General features: G+C 41.8%; 1 protein-coding gene across 1 annotated transcript in view; it reads right to left on the bottom strand.

The window, feature by feature from the left end:
* CDH23 (cadherin related 23) overlaps positions 1–14,558 on the bottom strand; it is a 537,138-nt gene that overhangs the window by 242,074 nt on the left and 280,506 nt on the right. The window lies entirely within an intron of this gene.

Raw genomic sequence — 14,558 nt, 5'->3', positions numbered from 1 at the left:
GCTTTGCAGTGAGTCTCCTCCTTTCTCCATGGCCCATTCCAGTCAGTGATGGAGGGGGGAGGGATCCAGTCCTAAGCTTGGACCCTAAGCCGAACCCTGCAGTGTGGGGCGCCTCAGAGCTTGGACCTCTCACTGCTCCGCTTTAATATCTATGTGAAACTGCTGGGGGGGGGGGCATTTGTCAGCATGGGGTATGGTATCATCAGTATGCAGATGATACCCAGCTATGCATCTCCATCCTTGGCTGAGCAGACAATGCCATTCAAATGCCTCACTGGAGGCAGTGAGGGTCCAGATGGGGAGGAAACAACTCTGACTCAGCCCTAGCAAGATGGAATGGCTTTGGGTTTTTGGCCCCCCAAGATCCAGAGGAGGTGTCATCTTTGACTCTTGGTGTGGTAGCATTTCCCCAGACAGAGCTGGTGAGCAATTTGAGGGGCCTCCTGGACTCACGGCTCCTGTTCAAAGAGCAAGTAGCAGCCATAGCTGAGGTGGGGGCTTTGCAAAGATCCATCCCCCTGCACCAATTGTGCTGATTCCTGGAGTGGGAGACCTTTCGCATGGTCATTCATGCCCTAGTCACTTCCTGGTTGGACTACTGCAGTGCTGTCTACATGGGCTGCCCTTGGCAACCATATAAGGTTCCTCAATGAATAAACATCATATTTTCTTTCCTTTCCATGGGGTATGGCGAATGATCCCATAATTGTAATGTGTTCTATATAGTACAAGGGACATATGGAATAAAGGATCAAGACAGCTGTCATTATGTTACTATGCTTGACCCTGGTAGTTAGGAGATGTGAGTTGTTAAAACAGAAAAGTCAGCTGAGAAGGTCAGGGATGCAGTTATGGGGAAGGATGTGAAAGGATGTTCTGAGTAAAGGTGATAAGAAAGCAAACCATGTCTGAAGTCAGCATAAGTAATGTGTTAACTTCTGACTGGTTGTTCTTGTTCACTGTACTTCATATATGCAATGTATTTTCTCCTTTTATTGTTCTCCCTCTAGAAATATCATTCTCTTTGGGTTAAGAAAATAGACATTGCTGTACCCAGTTTGGTCTGGTTCTTTGACTTCCTGGGTCAAACAAACCCAACTGACAAATCTAGGCTAGAAGCAAGGGGTCTGGAAATCTGTTTGGTCCAGCTTTGTCCTTAACAAAAGTCCTGTTTTCAGATACTGTTTGGAAACTGCTGTTGATACAAAATCAAAAAAGGTAGCTCTTGATAGCAAGTGTTATCTCTAATCCTACTTTTGAAGGCACAGGACACCCTTGTTGTACCAACTACACTAACTATACATCTATTTTAGGGACACAAAATGTTGATTATAATTTCAAGGCCCAGCCTGAAGACTGCAGTGACTGAAGCACTCCACCTCCCTATTTATTTATATAAAATATTAATCTGCCTATCTACTAAGGTCATCTATCAAGGTCCTCTATCATTCATTGCTCTGCAGTGAGATGCTGAGGAAGATTCCTCAGCGTTGTAAAGCATTTTTCCCCATGAGGGACACATGCGGATTTTGTACCATTAAGAATTTTGTCCTAATGCCAAGCATATCAATAATAGATAATCAGCATCTGAAACCTGAAGTTAGCATTTACCTCCCTTTATATGAAACCATCCATCAGCATAAATTGAGGCAAGGAAAAGCACAAGAATTCATTTTTCTTGACATATTGGCATGTCAGTGTTTACTATATTAACCCAGAAGGCCCACTGATTCCAAGATGATAGGCTTTTTTCATTGAGTATTATTTTGGCAATCACTGTATAGTGGAATTTACAACCACTGCAATGGTCCAAGGAAATTCATTCTATGTTAGTCACTAGTGAAACCCACTTAGACTAAGAGTTGGATCCTCACAATCATCTTGGTTTCTGAGTGTACCTAGCAATTATAATTAGATTCCAGGAACGGATCTTAAATGGACCCGGGCCTACACAATCGCTCACCTACCGAATCCCCAATTTGTAAGGTTACATTAATAATTTGACCTATCCAAATCATTAGATCAGGCATCTCACTTAAGGGAAATGCCCTTTTGGATCTGAATATGGATTTGATGCTGTGAAGCAGCTGCTTGATGATTCTATTTCAAGCCCACCCCACCCCACCCCACCCCACCCCACCCCACCCCCAGGTCTACTGGGCATGCAAGATAGCTAGTGAAGAAAAAAAGAGGACAGATCTTGAAAACAAAAGAACAGCTAAAATAATGATTACTTGGTACATTTGCTGGTATCCTCTAACTGAAGCACTCTAGCTAGTAAGCACAGTGTCCTGACAAAGAAATTTCCAAAATGCACTGGGTTTTCATACAATAAAAAGTTTTGCTGGCCCTTGAGATATCCCCTCCCCTTATTCTTTTGGATTCATACTGAAGCAAAGCCACAGGGAGTGATTTCCACCAAGACAGCTGGCAAAGTGAAATCACCAGGAAGGTCTTGAAGCAGCCAAACCAAGCCTTTAAGCAACTTGTAGCTGTTTTTCACTTTCAAGGACCGTAGCCATTTATCAAACGATTTGCACCAACTGAGTTCAAATTCTACACAAGTACTTATTTGCAGGGTTATCTAGTTTCAGGAAAGGCATTTCATGTAGGCACCTTCCCCAGCCTCATGCCTTACAGGAACACTGGATGAGAACTTCTGTCATCACCAGCCAGCATGCCATGCTGAGAGGCGGGTAATGGGAGTAGTAGTACAAATTAGATTAAATCTGGGTTTTTCTTAAGGGAACGTGCCCAGTTCATTTACTGTGCCTGAATAGAACACTACTTCCTACTTTTAGAAACTCCCACCAAGTATGTGCAATCTATTTTTCTCTTCACAGAATTATAAATTGGAATATTCCTAGAGATAATCTAGTCTGGCTCCAATTGATGGCAGAATCTGCAATGCCAAATCCTGCTGCAGTATTCCTGCAAAGAGAAATGGCTGCCCAACTCTTGCTTAAATGCTTCCTCCAAAGGAAAATACTCCCATCCTCGGAGCAATGTGTTTCCCTCCTAAACATTTATTCCAGTTTGGATCCCCCCCCCCCTGATTTTTAGCAAAATCTGCTCCCTGCATTTTTCATCTATTGATTAGAACAGCATTTTTCAACCTTGGCAACTTTAAGAGGTGTGGACTTCAACTCCCAGAATTCCCCAGACAGCATGCCTCTTCAAGTTGCCAAGGTTGAGAAACACCGACTAGAGTCTTGCCTTCTAGAGCAACAGAGGACTTTTTTCTACCTCTTTTGCTGGACAGCCTTTCAGATATTTGAAAACAACTGTGTCTTCTGCCACTGATCTCTAGGTTGCAAATACAGAACTCTTCCAGCTTAGAGTTACTATCCCTCCCACTGTTGTTGATGTTCCAAGTTGTCCCTCTCCAAGTGGAGCTTGAATAAAGCATCCTAATTTCAAGGAAGAAATGGATGCCCAACTACGAAATTTGAGAGTAGACAGATTAGTGGCAGGTTCTTTAATCCTCCTGATATATTAATTCTAAATAATTATTGTGAAATTTAAAGTTTTAAAAAGAACTACTTTGGGGGCTAATCAGTATTTAGCAATTGGCACAAGGCATGTACTAAATGGTAATAATCACCCCATTTTATGCAAAGGGAAAGCATCATTAGAGCTTTTGGGAATTAGCTGAGCAAAATACAGCTTTGTCCCCCAAATATTGACACTCTGCAATCTCCACACCAAACATTGTATTCCTTGCCACAGCCCAACCCAGCTGAGCACATTACAATAAAGTTGAAAAAACTGCTGGAGCTGAATTTCCAATTTTCCCCCAAATGGAGTCAGTCTTGTTGGAAGGAGGGACCAATTAAATGCACGAAAGGGCACTAATAGCAAAAGCTGGCTGAGCGTGACAGCTGAGAAACGGGTGACATGGCTAGAGAATCCCCCTTTCCATTTCTACCGCCCTCCTCCTCCCTACCAAATCCAACAATAAAGAATGCAGCAGAAGAGAGCTAAAATAATATTGATATTCATATAGGAGCAGAGGCAAAGATAATATCTCACAAATAGATAAAGATGACTAAGTTCTTGATCCAAGGAGGATCTGGCAACTTATGGAAGGCAAAACCAAGAAGCATTGCACTGAATATATTGAGCAGTGGACTGCTATAGGAAATAATGAAGGACCACTATTCTTCAGGTAGGATGTGTGGTAACGAAAGAACTGCCCTGAGGAAGGAGAAGCAGAAAGGCATCCCACCAGACTCGACCAAATCCAAAGCTAAAAGTTCAGCTATCAAAAAGTAAGAGCATGAAGACAGAAGCTTGTCACCCCTTTTCTTTAAGAAAGAATGGGAAGAATGCCCTGCCTCAGGAACCCCCAAATAATGTATTTCAGGCTCAATTATAGTTTCTCTTTCCTCAGTGGTTCTGGAACAATAGAATCATTGTTCTTGAGTGCAGAAAAGTTAATCATTCCTACCGTGGAATTACATTAGACTACATTCCCTCATTTACGATAAATAGCCTTTTGGAGGACATGTAATTCAAGTCCTAGCATCTGTTCTACATCTGGAAAGATTCCTAGGATGCTGCTCTAAGTGTTGTGTCTATCAAAGGGCAAAATTTCAGAATCCACAGAAAAGCACAACCTCTCAAGGACTGAGATATCATACCTTCTTGGGAGGAATGTATTTGTTTGTAAATTCAAGTGGGAAAGAAAAGGAAAGCTCTGCAAAAATTAAGTGGGATCCAGGCTAAACAATTTTTGTCAAACCACTATAATGCCTAGAGAATAACCAGAACCATAAGCACTGATCAGGGTCCAAAGTTAGCAACATCATGATTTAATCTCAACTCCTACATTTCTACACTCTGCACAAGAGAAATAGAGTTTTAGCTAGATTAAAAATGGAATAAAAACAACAGTGTTGTGTAGCATCTTTTAGACTATGAAATTTATTGTGGCATAAACTTTTGAGGATTATAGCTACTGTACTTCATCAGAGGTAGAACAGAAATCTCTACACCCTTGGTTGGATGGAGGAAAGGGGGAATTTTAACTATGAGAACTGGGAAGAATTCTGAAATTCTGAAACACTGAAGGAACGTTCTGAAATAACTTTGGAAAATATATCTAAATCAGTGTTTCTCAACCTTGGCAGCTTGAAGATGAGTGGACTTCAACTCCCAGAATTCCTCAGCCAGCCATGGGGTCAATTCTGGGAGTTGAAGTCCACCTATCTTCAAGCTGCCAAGATTGAGAAACACTGATCTAAATATTCCTCTCTCATTGCTAAAAGGTACAGGCAGGTCTCGCTTGACAACCATTCGTTTAGTGATGGTTTGAACTTACAACAGCGCTGAAAAAACTGACTTACAACCAATCCTCACACTTACAACAGTCGCAGCATCCCCATGGTCATGTGATCATGATTTGGGAGCTTGGCAACCAGTTCACCTTTATGACCGTTACAGCATCCTGTAGTCATGCGATCACCATTTTCGACCTTCCTGGCCAGCTCCTGGCAAGCAAACTCAATGGGGAACTGCATGATTTGCTTAATGACCAATGGTTTGCTTAACAGCCACAGTGATTCGCTTAACTGCCCAGAGTCCCCGTCTCTTGGGCGAGATGGGCGGTAATAGAAATTTGAAAAATAAACAAATAGCTGCTGCAAAAAGGTTGTAAAACTGTGTTGGATTTGCTTAATGACTGCTTCTCTTAGCAACCAAAATTCCAGTCCCAATTGTGGTCATTAAGTGAAGATTACCTGTATATTATCTGAATAAGCCTACATTTTGAGTTATTGTGATAGTGTTGTGTTTGGAGGCATTTAGCAGGAACTCCTGATAGATGTTATTAGTGCATACTTTATGTGTCTTCATAGGATTTCTGGTACAAAACTGATCCAAAATGTGGCTTATGTTTTAGGGGTACCACATTCCAGAGTTTGTATTTAATGAACCTCAGAGTGAGGACCTTATTAGGTTTATATCATTCTGCCTTTTCTGTTCACATGATACAAGCTTTCCTAGAGCTGTATCTATACGTAGCCTTTAGAATGGGCCTATCTTCAGAAAGCCACAGAAATATCTTCATTTTTCTTCAAGTACATTTGGCTAGAATGTATCTATGGAATCCTGTTCTATCACTGCTGTGGAAACAGAATCCTTTCATCACGATAAGCTGCTGTGGATTTTCTGGGTCCTCAGGAAGAGTGATTTTGTTGGGAAGACAAAATAATGTTGAACATCAGAAGAAGCCCCCAGCATGTGTAGAAAAGAGCTGGGCCATTTAATTCCTTTCCAGCTGGGAAAACAGATCAGCCTGTTGATATTTGCCATCCCTAATTGCTAGCTCCTTTGGTGGCTTGGCTTCCCCATGTGAAATCTCAAGAACTGGAATTCATCTGCCCATTGGGGAAATAATATTTTTTCTTTCTTTCTCATATATTTCATGATTTTTTGTTGTTTCTGCCTGCACGCTGCTTTCTTTGCTCCTAGTTTACTGAAGCCTTTGAACCCCCTGTAGATGGCTGAGAGCGAATATAAATATTAAAATTGTTATCAGCTGTCCACCAGAAGGGACTGGCTTAGCCTAGATCACAACTATCTCCACCTGACACATACTGGCTCTGCAGGAAAAGATGGGGAAATTTTGGAAGATTTTCTATACATAAATATATATGTACATTTCCACTACACTGTTCCTTTACAGGGTAAGCAATCTCATGCAAAGTACAGAAAAAGAGAAAATAATACTAAGCCAAAGAAATTGACGGCATAAGATAAGAAAAAGAGCAGGAGACATAGCTGAAAGTAGTTTACACGGACGTGACTTACTTTACCATTCCATACCTTTCTTGGCCTGCAAACCATCCCACTTCCATCATAGCCATATACCACTTCATATTTTGCTTTTTCTATTTCAAACTTCTTATCTTTCCTTTTTGAGGTTCTGCCTCCAACTGCTCCTCAATCCATTCACTTGTAGTTCAAATACTTTGTTTACAATTCAGTCCTCCTTCATTCAGACCACCTCAATAGACTCCTTTCATACTGGTCATTTCTTTTTATATTCAATCCACATTTATTCATCGCCCATTCATTCTTGACCCTGACTCTCCTGGCTTTGCCAAGCATGATGTCTAAGTATCCCATTTCTACTGCATTCAACTTACCTTTATGTTTTTTCCTGACATAAACAAATGGGCAGAATATACAATACAACATACAACATACAATACAGAACCATTACAGTTTCTTTTAACAAATGTTCATTCCTTCATGGGTGACTGCAAGTTCGGTCAAAAAGTCAAGATGTTAGCCATAATAAAGAGGCAGAGCTTTGATCACACCACTGCAGTCACTGTCTTGACTTTTTTGACCACACCCTGTGGACACCCCTGCATTCCTTGCAACATTTTCATATCTTAAAATTTCTCCATCTATTTTCCTATCATTAATAATCAGTCTAGAAGAGTACACAAATTCATCTTCTTGCTCTAGTTTTTGCCAGTTATGTATAACTTAAGGTCATGTATTCCATTTTCTCTGTCAAACACAACTCCTTTGGTCTTTGACACATTAATTTTCAATTTCACGGTCCTCATTGCGACATACAGTCTGCACTATATTTACTGCAAGTCTTATGAGCTCTCAGCCAAACAATCCAGTATCATCTGCATGTGGAAATGCATACACATTTGTATCATAACCAACACTCCTCTAATGTACATTTATCCATACATTCATTTAACAACCAAGCAGATATTACATATCCCCACTCAGTGTTGAACCATTCACTATACATCCTCTTTATTCTCACCCTTCTGTTTACTTCTACCATGTACTGTTCTTTCTGCATTTAGCAACTAACTCCATATCCAAACAGAACTTTCCATAATTCAAGCCTATTTACTTCATCAAGCCTTTCCTCTCAATCAATATGTAATAAATATTCTCTCTCACTTTCATGCATTCATCTGGTCTGTGCACTCCCTGATTAGCAGAAAGCCTCACTGCCCTTCCTAAATGTTGCTCATTGTCACTTCTTGCGTCTTTCAGTCAGAAAGGCACACTTAACATATTCATGCTCCCATAATTTTTACATCTGCTCTTTCCACTTTCCCTTTGGGAAAGGGCAACAGTAACAACGTTCTTCCAATTGTCAGGCACAGAATCAACTCTTGCAACATATCCATATTTTAACATTTTGCCACTTTATACCATCTACACCTGCATCCTTACAATCTTTCAACATTCTCATAGCATTTATGACTTCCCTTTAATCTTTTTTTTCTTAGACACAAACATTTAAAGCATTTGTCTGAGTCCCAGCGTTCTCTCACTGAAATGATTTCATCACTTTTATTGTTAATTTCATTCACTCTGCTGGAGGCTCCTTGCTTATGCCTTGCCACCCATTTCCAGAATACTTTATTTTCATTAAAAAAAAACACAAACATTTCATTCTAGTTTCTTTTGCTACTTTTTTCCCCTCCCCATCACTCTTCCAAAGATTCACTTGTGATACTACTGTGAGAAGAATTCCCTGGGTGCAAGAAGAGGCAGCCCAGCCCATATATGCCCATAATGTACATCTGGAATTGGACCGTGCTCTTCTGGTGTCCAGAAGGCTCCTCCACATCACACTGTAAGGTCGGTTTTCCTGGCTGAAATTCAAATGTCACCAACTGTAGGAAAAACTGCCATCGATTTTCATAAATCATATATAATGGTTGCTTGTGAAGTCCAGATGCTCCATCTGATCTTTTTTCTCCCTACTTCCTCCCTATCGAAGGTGGGCAGTGAACAAACAAAACCAGAGAAAAACAAAACTTTCCATTAAAACCAACAAAAACAAAGCAAGTCAACAATCTCCATAATCACCAATTATATGCAGCCATCCAGAACTTCCACCATTAATATCCTGACCCCAATACCTGGGGGAAGAGCCAACTCTTCATGGCCTTCTATAAGGCCAATAGAGTTGGGACTGTCCAGATCAGGGTGGGGGGTGGAGGGTGTTCCAAGGGCAGGCGCCATGAGTCCTTGGGCCCACCAGGGGTCACTGTTTCACTGAGGGTACTGGTGTATTCCGGATCTGGTGAAGTGGGCAGAAACCACTGGGGATAGGCAGTTCCACAAGTAATCTGGTCTTATGTCATGCAGAGCTTTAAAGGTGACAACCAGAACCCTGAATTGCACCCAAAAACCTACTTGGAGCTAAACCTTTTATGGACTTTTTGCTAACAGAAGAAAACAGTGAAATGATGATTTATGAGTTTAATGATTGAGAAGATGAGAATTAAATAAGGGGCTGAAGGGATATCTGGAATAGGTAAGAGGTAGGGGAGATGATGGGCTTGTTAATAACTGTTGAAGAGAAGGTCAGAAGTCATTATATTTTTAAACTTAATTTCCTTCTTTTTTTTCTTTTCTTGCACCTTTTTCTTTCTTCTTTTCTTCCTTTTCTTTAGAATTGATTTTATGTAATTTTTAAAATAAATTTTAAAAAAAATTAAAAAAAGAAATCTACCGGGAGCCAGTGGAACTCATGTAGCAGCAACGTTACATGGACATACCATGGTGTGCCGAAAAACGCACCTTCTGCCGCATTCAGGAACTGTAGTTACTGAGTGCTCTTCAAGGGCAGTCCCATGCAGAGTGCATTGCAATAGTCCAATTAAGAAGTTACTAAGGTATGAGTGACTATGAGTAGTGCCTCCTGATCTAGGAATGGGTAGAACTGGTGCACAAAATATCCAGGCCATGCTGCCACCTGCTCCTTGAGCTGGACCTGTGAGTCCAGGAGAGCCTCCAGATTGCTGTAGAGAGTAAGGAAGATGACCTTGAAAGAAATATGCAGGAACTGTTACCTAGGCAAAGAGGGCTGAAACATTAAGTGCCAGGAAACAAAATAATATGCAGAAGCAGCAAATGCCTCCCTGATTCACTGGGGTATAAGAAGGAAGGGAAGTAAAACACAATGAGACTGTACTATACTTTATCTCAGTATTGTTCTAGTCTTCCTGTGGAACTGATTTTCTGGTCTGGTCTGGTCTGCCTAATGGGGCTGACAGTTGCTCACCAACTCTGTCCAAGGGAGTATAATCCCATTCAGAATTAGTGACAGAAAATGACTAGATCCGGGAGCCCTAAACTCACAGCCACTCAGTCTTCAGCTGAAGCTGTTTGTTCCCCATCTGAGCTGTAGATGTTAAATAGGAGTGCGGAAAGAATTGAGCCCTGTGGCAGCCAGTAAAACAGGGGCCTAGGGCCAGACCTCTCTCGCCGACCAACACTGGCTAGAACTGCCCTTGGAGGAAAGAGAACCACTGAAAAATAGTGCCTCCCACTCCCAACCCCGTCAACCAGCCCAGAAGATACTGTGATTGATAGTACTGAAAGCCACTGAGATATCAAGGAGGGCTGGGATGGATACAGTACTGTCAACCTGGCCTCCCCAGAGGTCATTGACAAACATGATCAATGCTGTCTCAGTGCTATATCCCAGCCTGAAACCTGACTGCCAGAGGTCCAGATAATCCATTTCTTCTCTGGAATTGTACCCCACCCAAACTGGAAAGGTTGGAGACTGGACAAACTTTGTCCAATATAATTGGGTCCAGCATTTGAGGAAGAGGCAAAACATCACCTCATTCAAAGCAGGAGAAACCACCCCATCCTGCAAAGAGTCATTTACCACTGCTTGAACCCAGCCACATGTCACCTCCTGGGAGGCCATAACCAACCAGAAGGTATATGGACCTGACACACAAGTGGCAGGCTCCACATCCCAAGGAACCTGTCCACTTCCAGTAACCAGATCAAACTCTACCAGATAATCATATAAGATTGTGCCCCATTCACCTGCAAAGGACCAGCACGGCTGGAGTTCGACTCTGAGCAGATCCAAGCAATTTTTTCCATCAGATACTCAATATAATCCTCACAACAATCCTGCAATGGATCTCCCAGCCTCTCCTTACCCAGAAGGGACTAAGTCACCTAAAGAAGGGTTACCAGGTGTTTAATTGTATATGCAATAATGGTGGAGAAATATATATGTTTTGCCACCCTCATCACCACAAGGTAGTCCTTCATGCAGGCTCTTACTGTGCTTGGATAGACTTCCTCTTTGTCTTCCTCTAGCAGAGCTCTAGGCATCTCTTGTGCTGTTTCATCTCCTGGAATTCCTTTGAAAACTGGGGACCGTCTAGAGTTTGTGTGTACAGAGCCTGCATAGGTATGATCCGATCCAATCCAAGGCACCCATCATCTGCTCATTCCAAGCACAACTGAAGTCTCAGTCAAATTGTGTACCAGAGCTTTGGGAACTATCCCAAGTGCCCTCTGGAACCCCATAGGGTCCATCAGACAAATCAAATCGAATTATCCATTCAGTCGTATCCGACCCTTGGCAATTACGTAAGCCAGCTCTCTCCATGATTTCCGATCTTGTACAGCTTCTTTCAGTTGCTTTATATTTTGGCCTGTGTCTGCTTTGATTACATCCAACCAGCGCGTTCTTTGGCGTCCTCGTCATCTTTTGCCACTGACTGTTCCAAGCAAAAGGTCTTTCTCCAACGATGTTGATCTCATGACATGACTGAAGTAACTAAGTCTAAGTTTTGTTATTTTTTCTTCTAGTGACATGACCGGTTTTATGCGCTTCAACACTTCTTTATTTGTTATCTTTGCAGTTCAAGGGATGCGCAAGAGCCTTCTCCAACACCATAGTTCAAACAAATCAATTTTCCTTCCATCCAACTTTTTCATCAACTTTCACAGCCATATGTAGTTATGGGGAACACAATAGTGCAGACTAGTCTATACTTAGTCATCAAGCTGACATCCTTGTTTTTCCAAATTTGATTCATACTCATCATTGCTGTGTGATCCAGCATGATTTGGCATTTAATTTCTTGGCATTTAATTTCATTCATTTTTGCATTTTGCATATTTTAATGCAAAAATAGGTAACCAAACAGAGGCAGGAATCACTGGAAGTTTTGGGCTGGGAGAAAGAAATGACACAGATGATGGATTGGTACAATTTTGTCAGGAAACCCAGTTTCGAATCATGAATACATGGTTTGAACAGCATAAGGATTGTTTATACACATGGACCTCGCCTGATGGACTACATCGCAATCAAATAGACTATGACCTATGCAGTCAACATTGGACCAGCTCAGTTCTTGCAGTCAAAACTTATCCAGGTGCAGACTGTGGCTCAGATCATGAACTGCTGGTGGCCAAGATCAAAGTCAAACTGTAACATCAAGAGGACAATGCCACCAAAAAAGTTTGATGTCACCAAAATTCCTTCCACATATGCAATTGAAGTTAAAAATAGGTTTGAAGTTCTAGACACTGCTGAGAAAATGCCTGATGAACTATGGCAAGGAGTTAAATTGCTTATCATTTGCACAGCAGATGATTACATACCACGCAAGAAGGCAGAGAAAAGGTGTAGATGGCTCTCAGAGAATACCATCCAAATAGCCGAGAGGAGAAAGGCAGCTAAAGCAGTGGGCAATCATGAATAAGTAAGAAGATTGAATGCTGATTTCCAAAAGGCAGCAAGGAAAGATAGTGAAGTTTACTGGGAGAAGCATTGCAAGAGGAAGATTATACAAAAGGACACACTAGGAATGCTTTTGCACTAATCAAAAAGATTCAGGCACCATGTAAGGCTCACAAAGGTATCATCAAGGATAAGCAAGGGAAAGAATTGTCTGACCCACAAGGTGTCAAGAATAGATGGCGAGAATATGCGGAAGAGCTGTATGCTACTAGTATAGAGGAGCAACATCAAAGAGAGGAAGATAAGGAAACAGAACTAGAACCAGCCATCCTTGATGAAGAAGTCAAGTGGGCAATGAACCAACTGCCAAACAACAAGGCCCCAGGAGTTGACAACATCCCTGCAGAATTGCTAAGACCAGTACCAACTGCAATTATCAGAGCTCTGGGCCAGAAAATTTGGGAAACCAACACATGGCCACATAACTGGAAACAATCAGTATTTATTCCATTGCCAAAAAAGGGGGATTCAAAGGAGTGTTCCAACTACCGCACTGTTGCTCTCATATCTCACGCTAGCAAAATTCTACTGAAAATCGTACAACGCCTGGCTTCAGTCATCGAAAGGGAACTGCCAGATGTCCAAGCTGGTTTCAGATGGGGTTGTGGCAGCTGTGATCTCATTGCAAACGTATGATGGATAATGGAAAAATGTCACGAATTTCAACAGAACATTTATATGTGCTTCATGGACTACAGGAAAGCTTTTGATTGTGTTGACCATGACAAACTATGGAGAGCCCTAGCAGACCTTGGGGTGCCACTACATTTGGTGAAGTTGGTAAAATCACTGTATGTAAATCAGGAAGCCACTGTAGGAACTCAATATGGAGACACTGACTGGTTCAAGATTGAGAAAGGTGTGCGACAAGGTTGCATTCTGTCACCTTTCTTATTCAACTTGTATGCCAGAGTGATCATCAGGAAACTGGAGCTAGACAAATCAAAAATTGGGGTAAAAATTGGTGGAAGAATCATCAATAATCTTTGATATGCAGATGATACAACCCTCCTCTCAGAAATCCAGGAAGGCCTAAAGCACCTAATCATGAGACTCAAAGAAGAAACTGAGAAGTTTGGCCTCTTTCTGAATATCAAAAAGACCAAACTCATGACAACTTCAAGGAATGGAAACATGAAAATAGTAATTGATGGAGAGGAGGTGGAATGCATGGAAGAATTCACCTTTTTAGGATCACTGGTCAATCAGACAAATAGGATGGCCCAATCAAGTACAACATCTCTTAACTCCGGATCATGTTGCCACTGCCCCAAGATAAAAACCAGATCCAATATGTGACCCCACTGTGCATCAGGCTGTCAGTTACCTGGGTCAGGTCCATAGTTGCCATGAACTCTTGTGCCAGGTTCTGGGCGAGTTTGAAATTCCCAGTGCTATAAGGCTAGGGAATTCCACTGCCAGCCTGGCCATGGAGTCAAGCAGCTCTGGCAGGAAAGCTGCTGTGTAGCAGAGAGGTTGGTACACAAGCAGCAACCCCCTCTGAGCCCTATGGCCCAACTTCACAAAAAGAGTATCTGGCTATCTGTATAGCAGCATCCCTGAAAGCCTCCAGAGTATTCTGGATGACAGTGACCACATCCACACAGAATGAAATCATGTTCTTCAAAACGAGGAACTGGCCTCTGATCAAAAGCTGCTATTGCAAGAGAAAAAGATGCTATTCAAATCTCCCTTCTGAATAAATGTTAAGGCAGAGTTCCCTAGCTATTTTGGCTGCTGGGCACACTTGGACTTTTAAGAAGATACTCAGGGCTGTCCTGCAAGAGGTCTACTGGTGTTGTTCAGGTGGTATCATCCACTGACAAATTAGCTGTCTCAGAGGTCATAAGCAATTATAAAGCATGGATGTACCAGAATGCTACCTAACATCCAGGGGTGTCTACAGAGTAGGGTACGTGTATATATACTGTGTGTGTGTGTGTGTGTGTGTATAAATAAAGGTGGCAGCCACACTGGTGTGATCAAAGCTCCA

This window comes from Candoia aspera, chromosome 6 (genome assembly GCF_035149785.1).
Source record: "Candoia aspera isolate rCanAsp1 chromosome 6, rCanAsp1.hap2, whole genome shotgun sequence".
In the NCBI taxonomy this organism is placed as follows: Eukaryota; Metazoa; Chordata; class Lepidosauria; order Squamata; family Boidae; genus Candoia; species Candoia aspera.
Note: the sequence above shows the minus strand (reverse complement) of the source record. Positions and strands in the feature narration are given on the sequence as shown.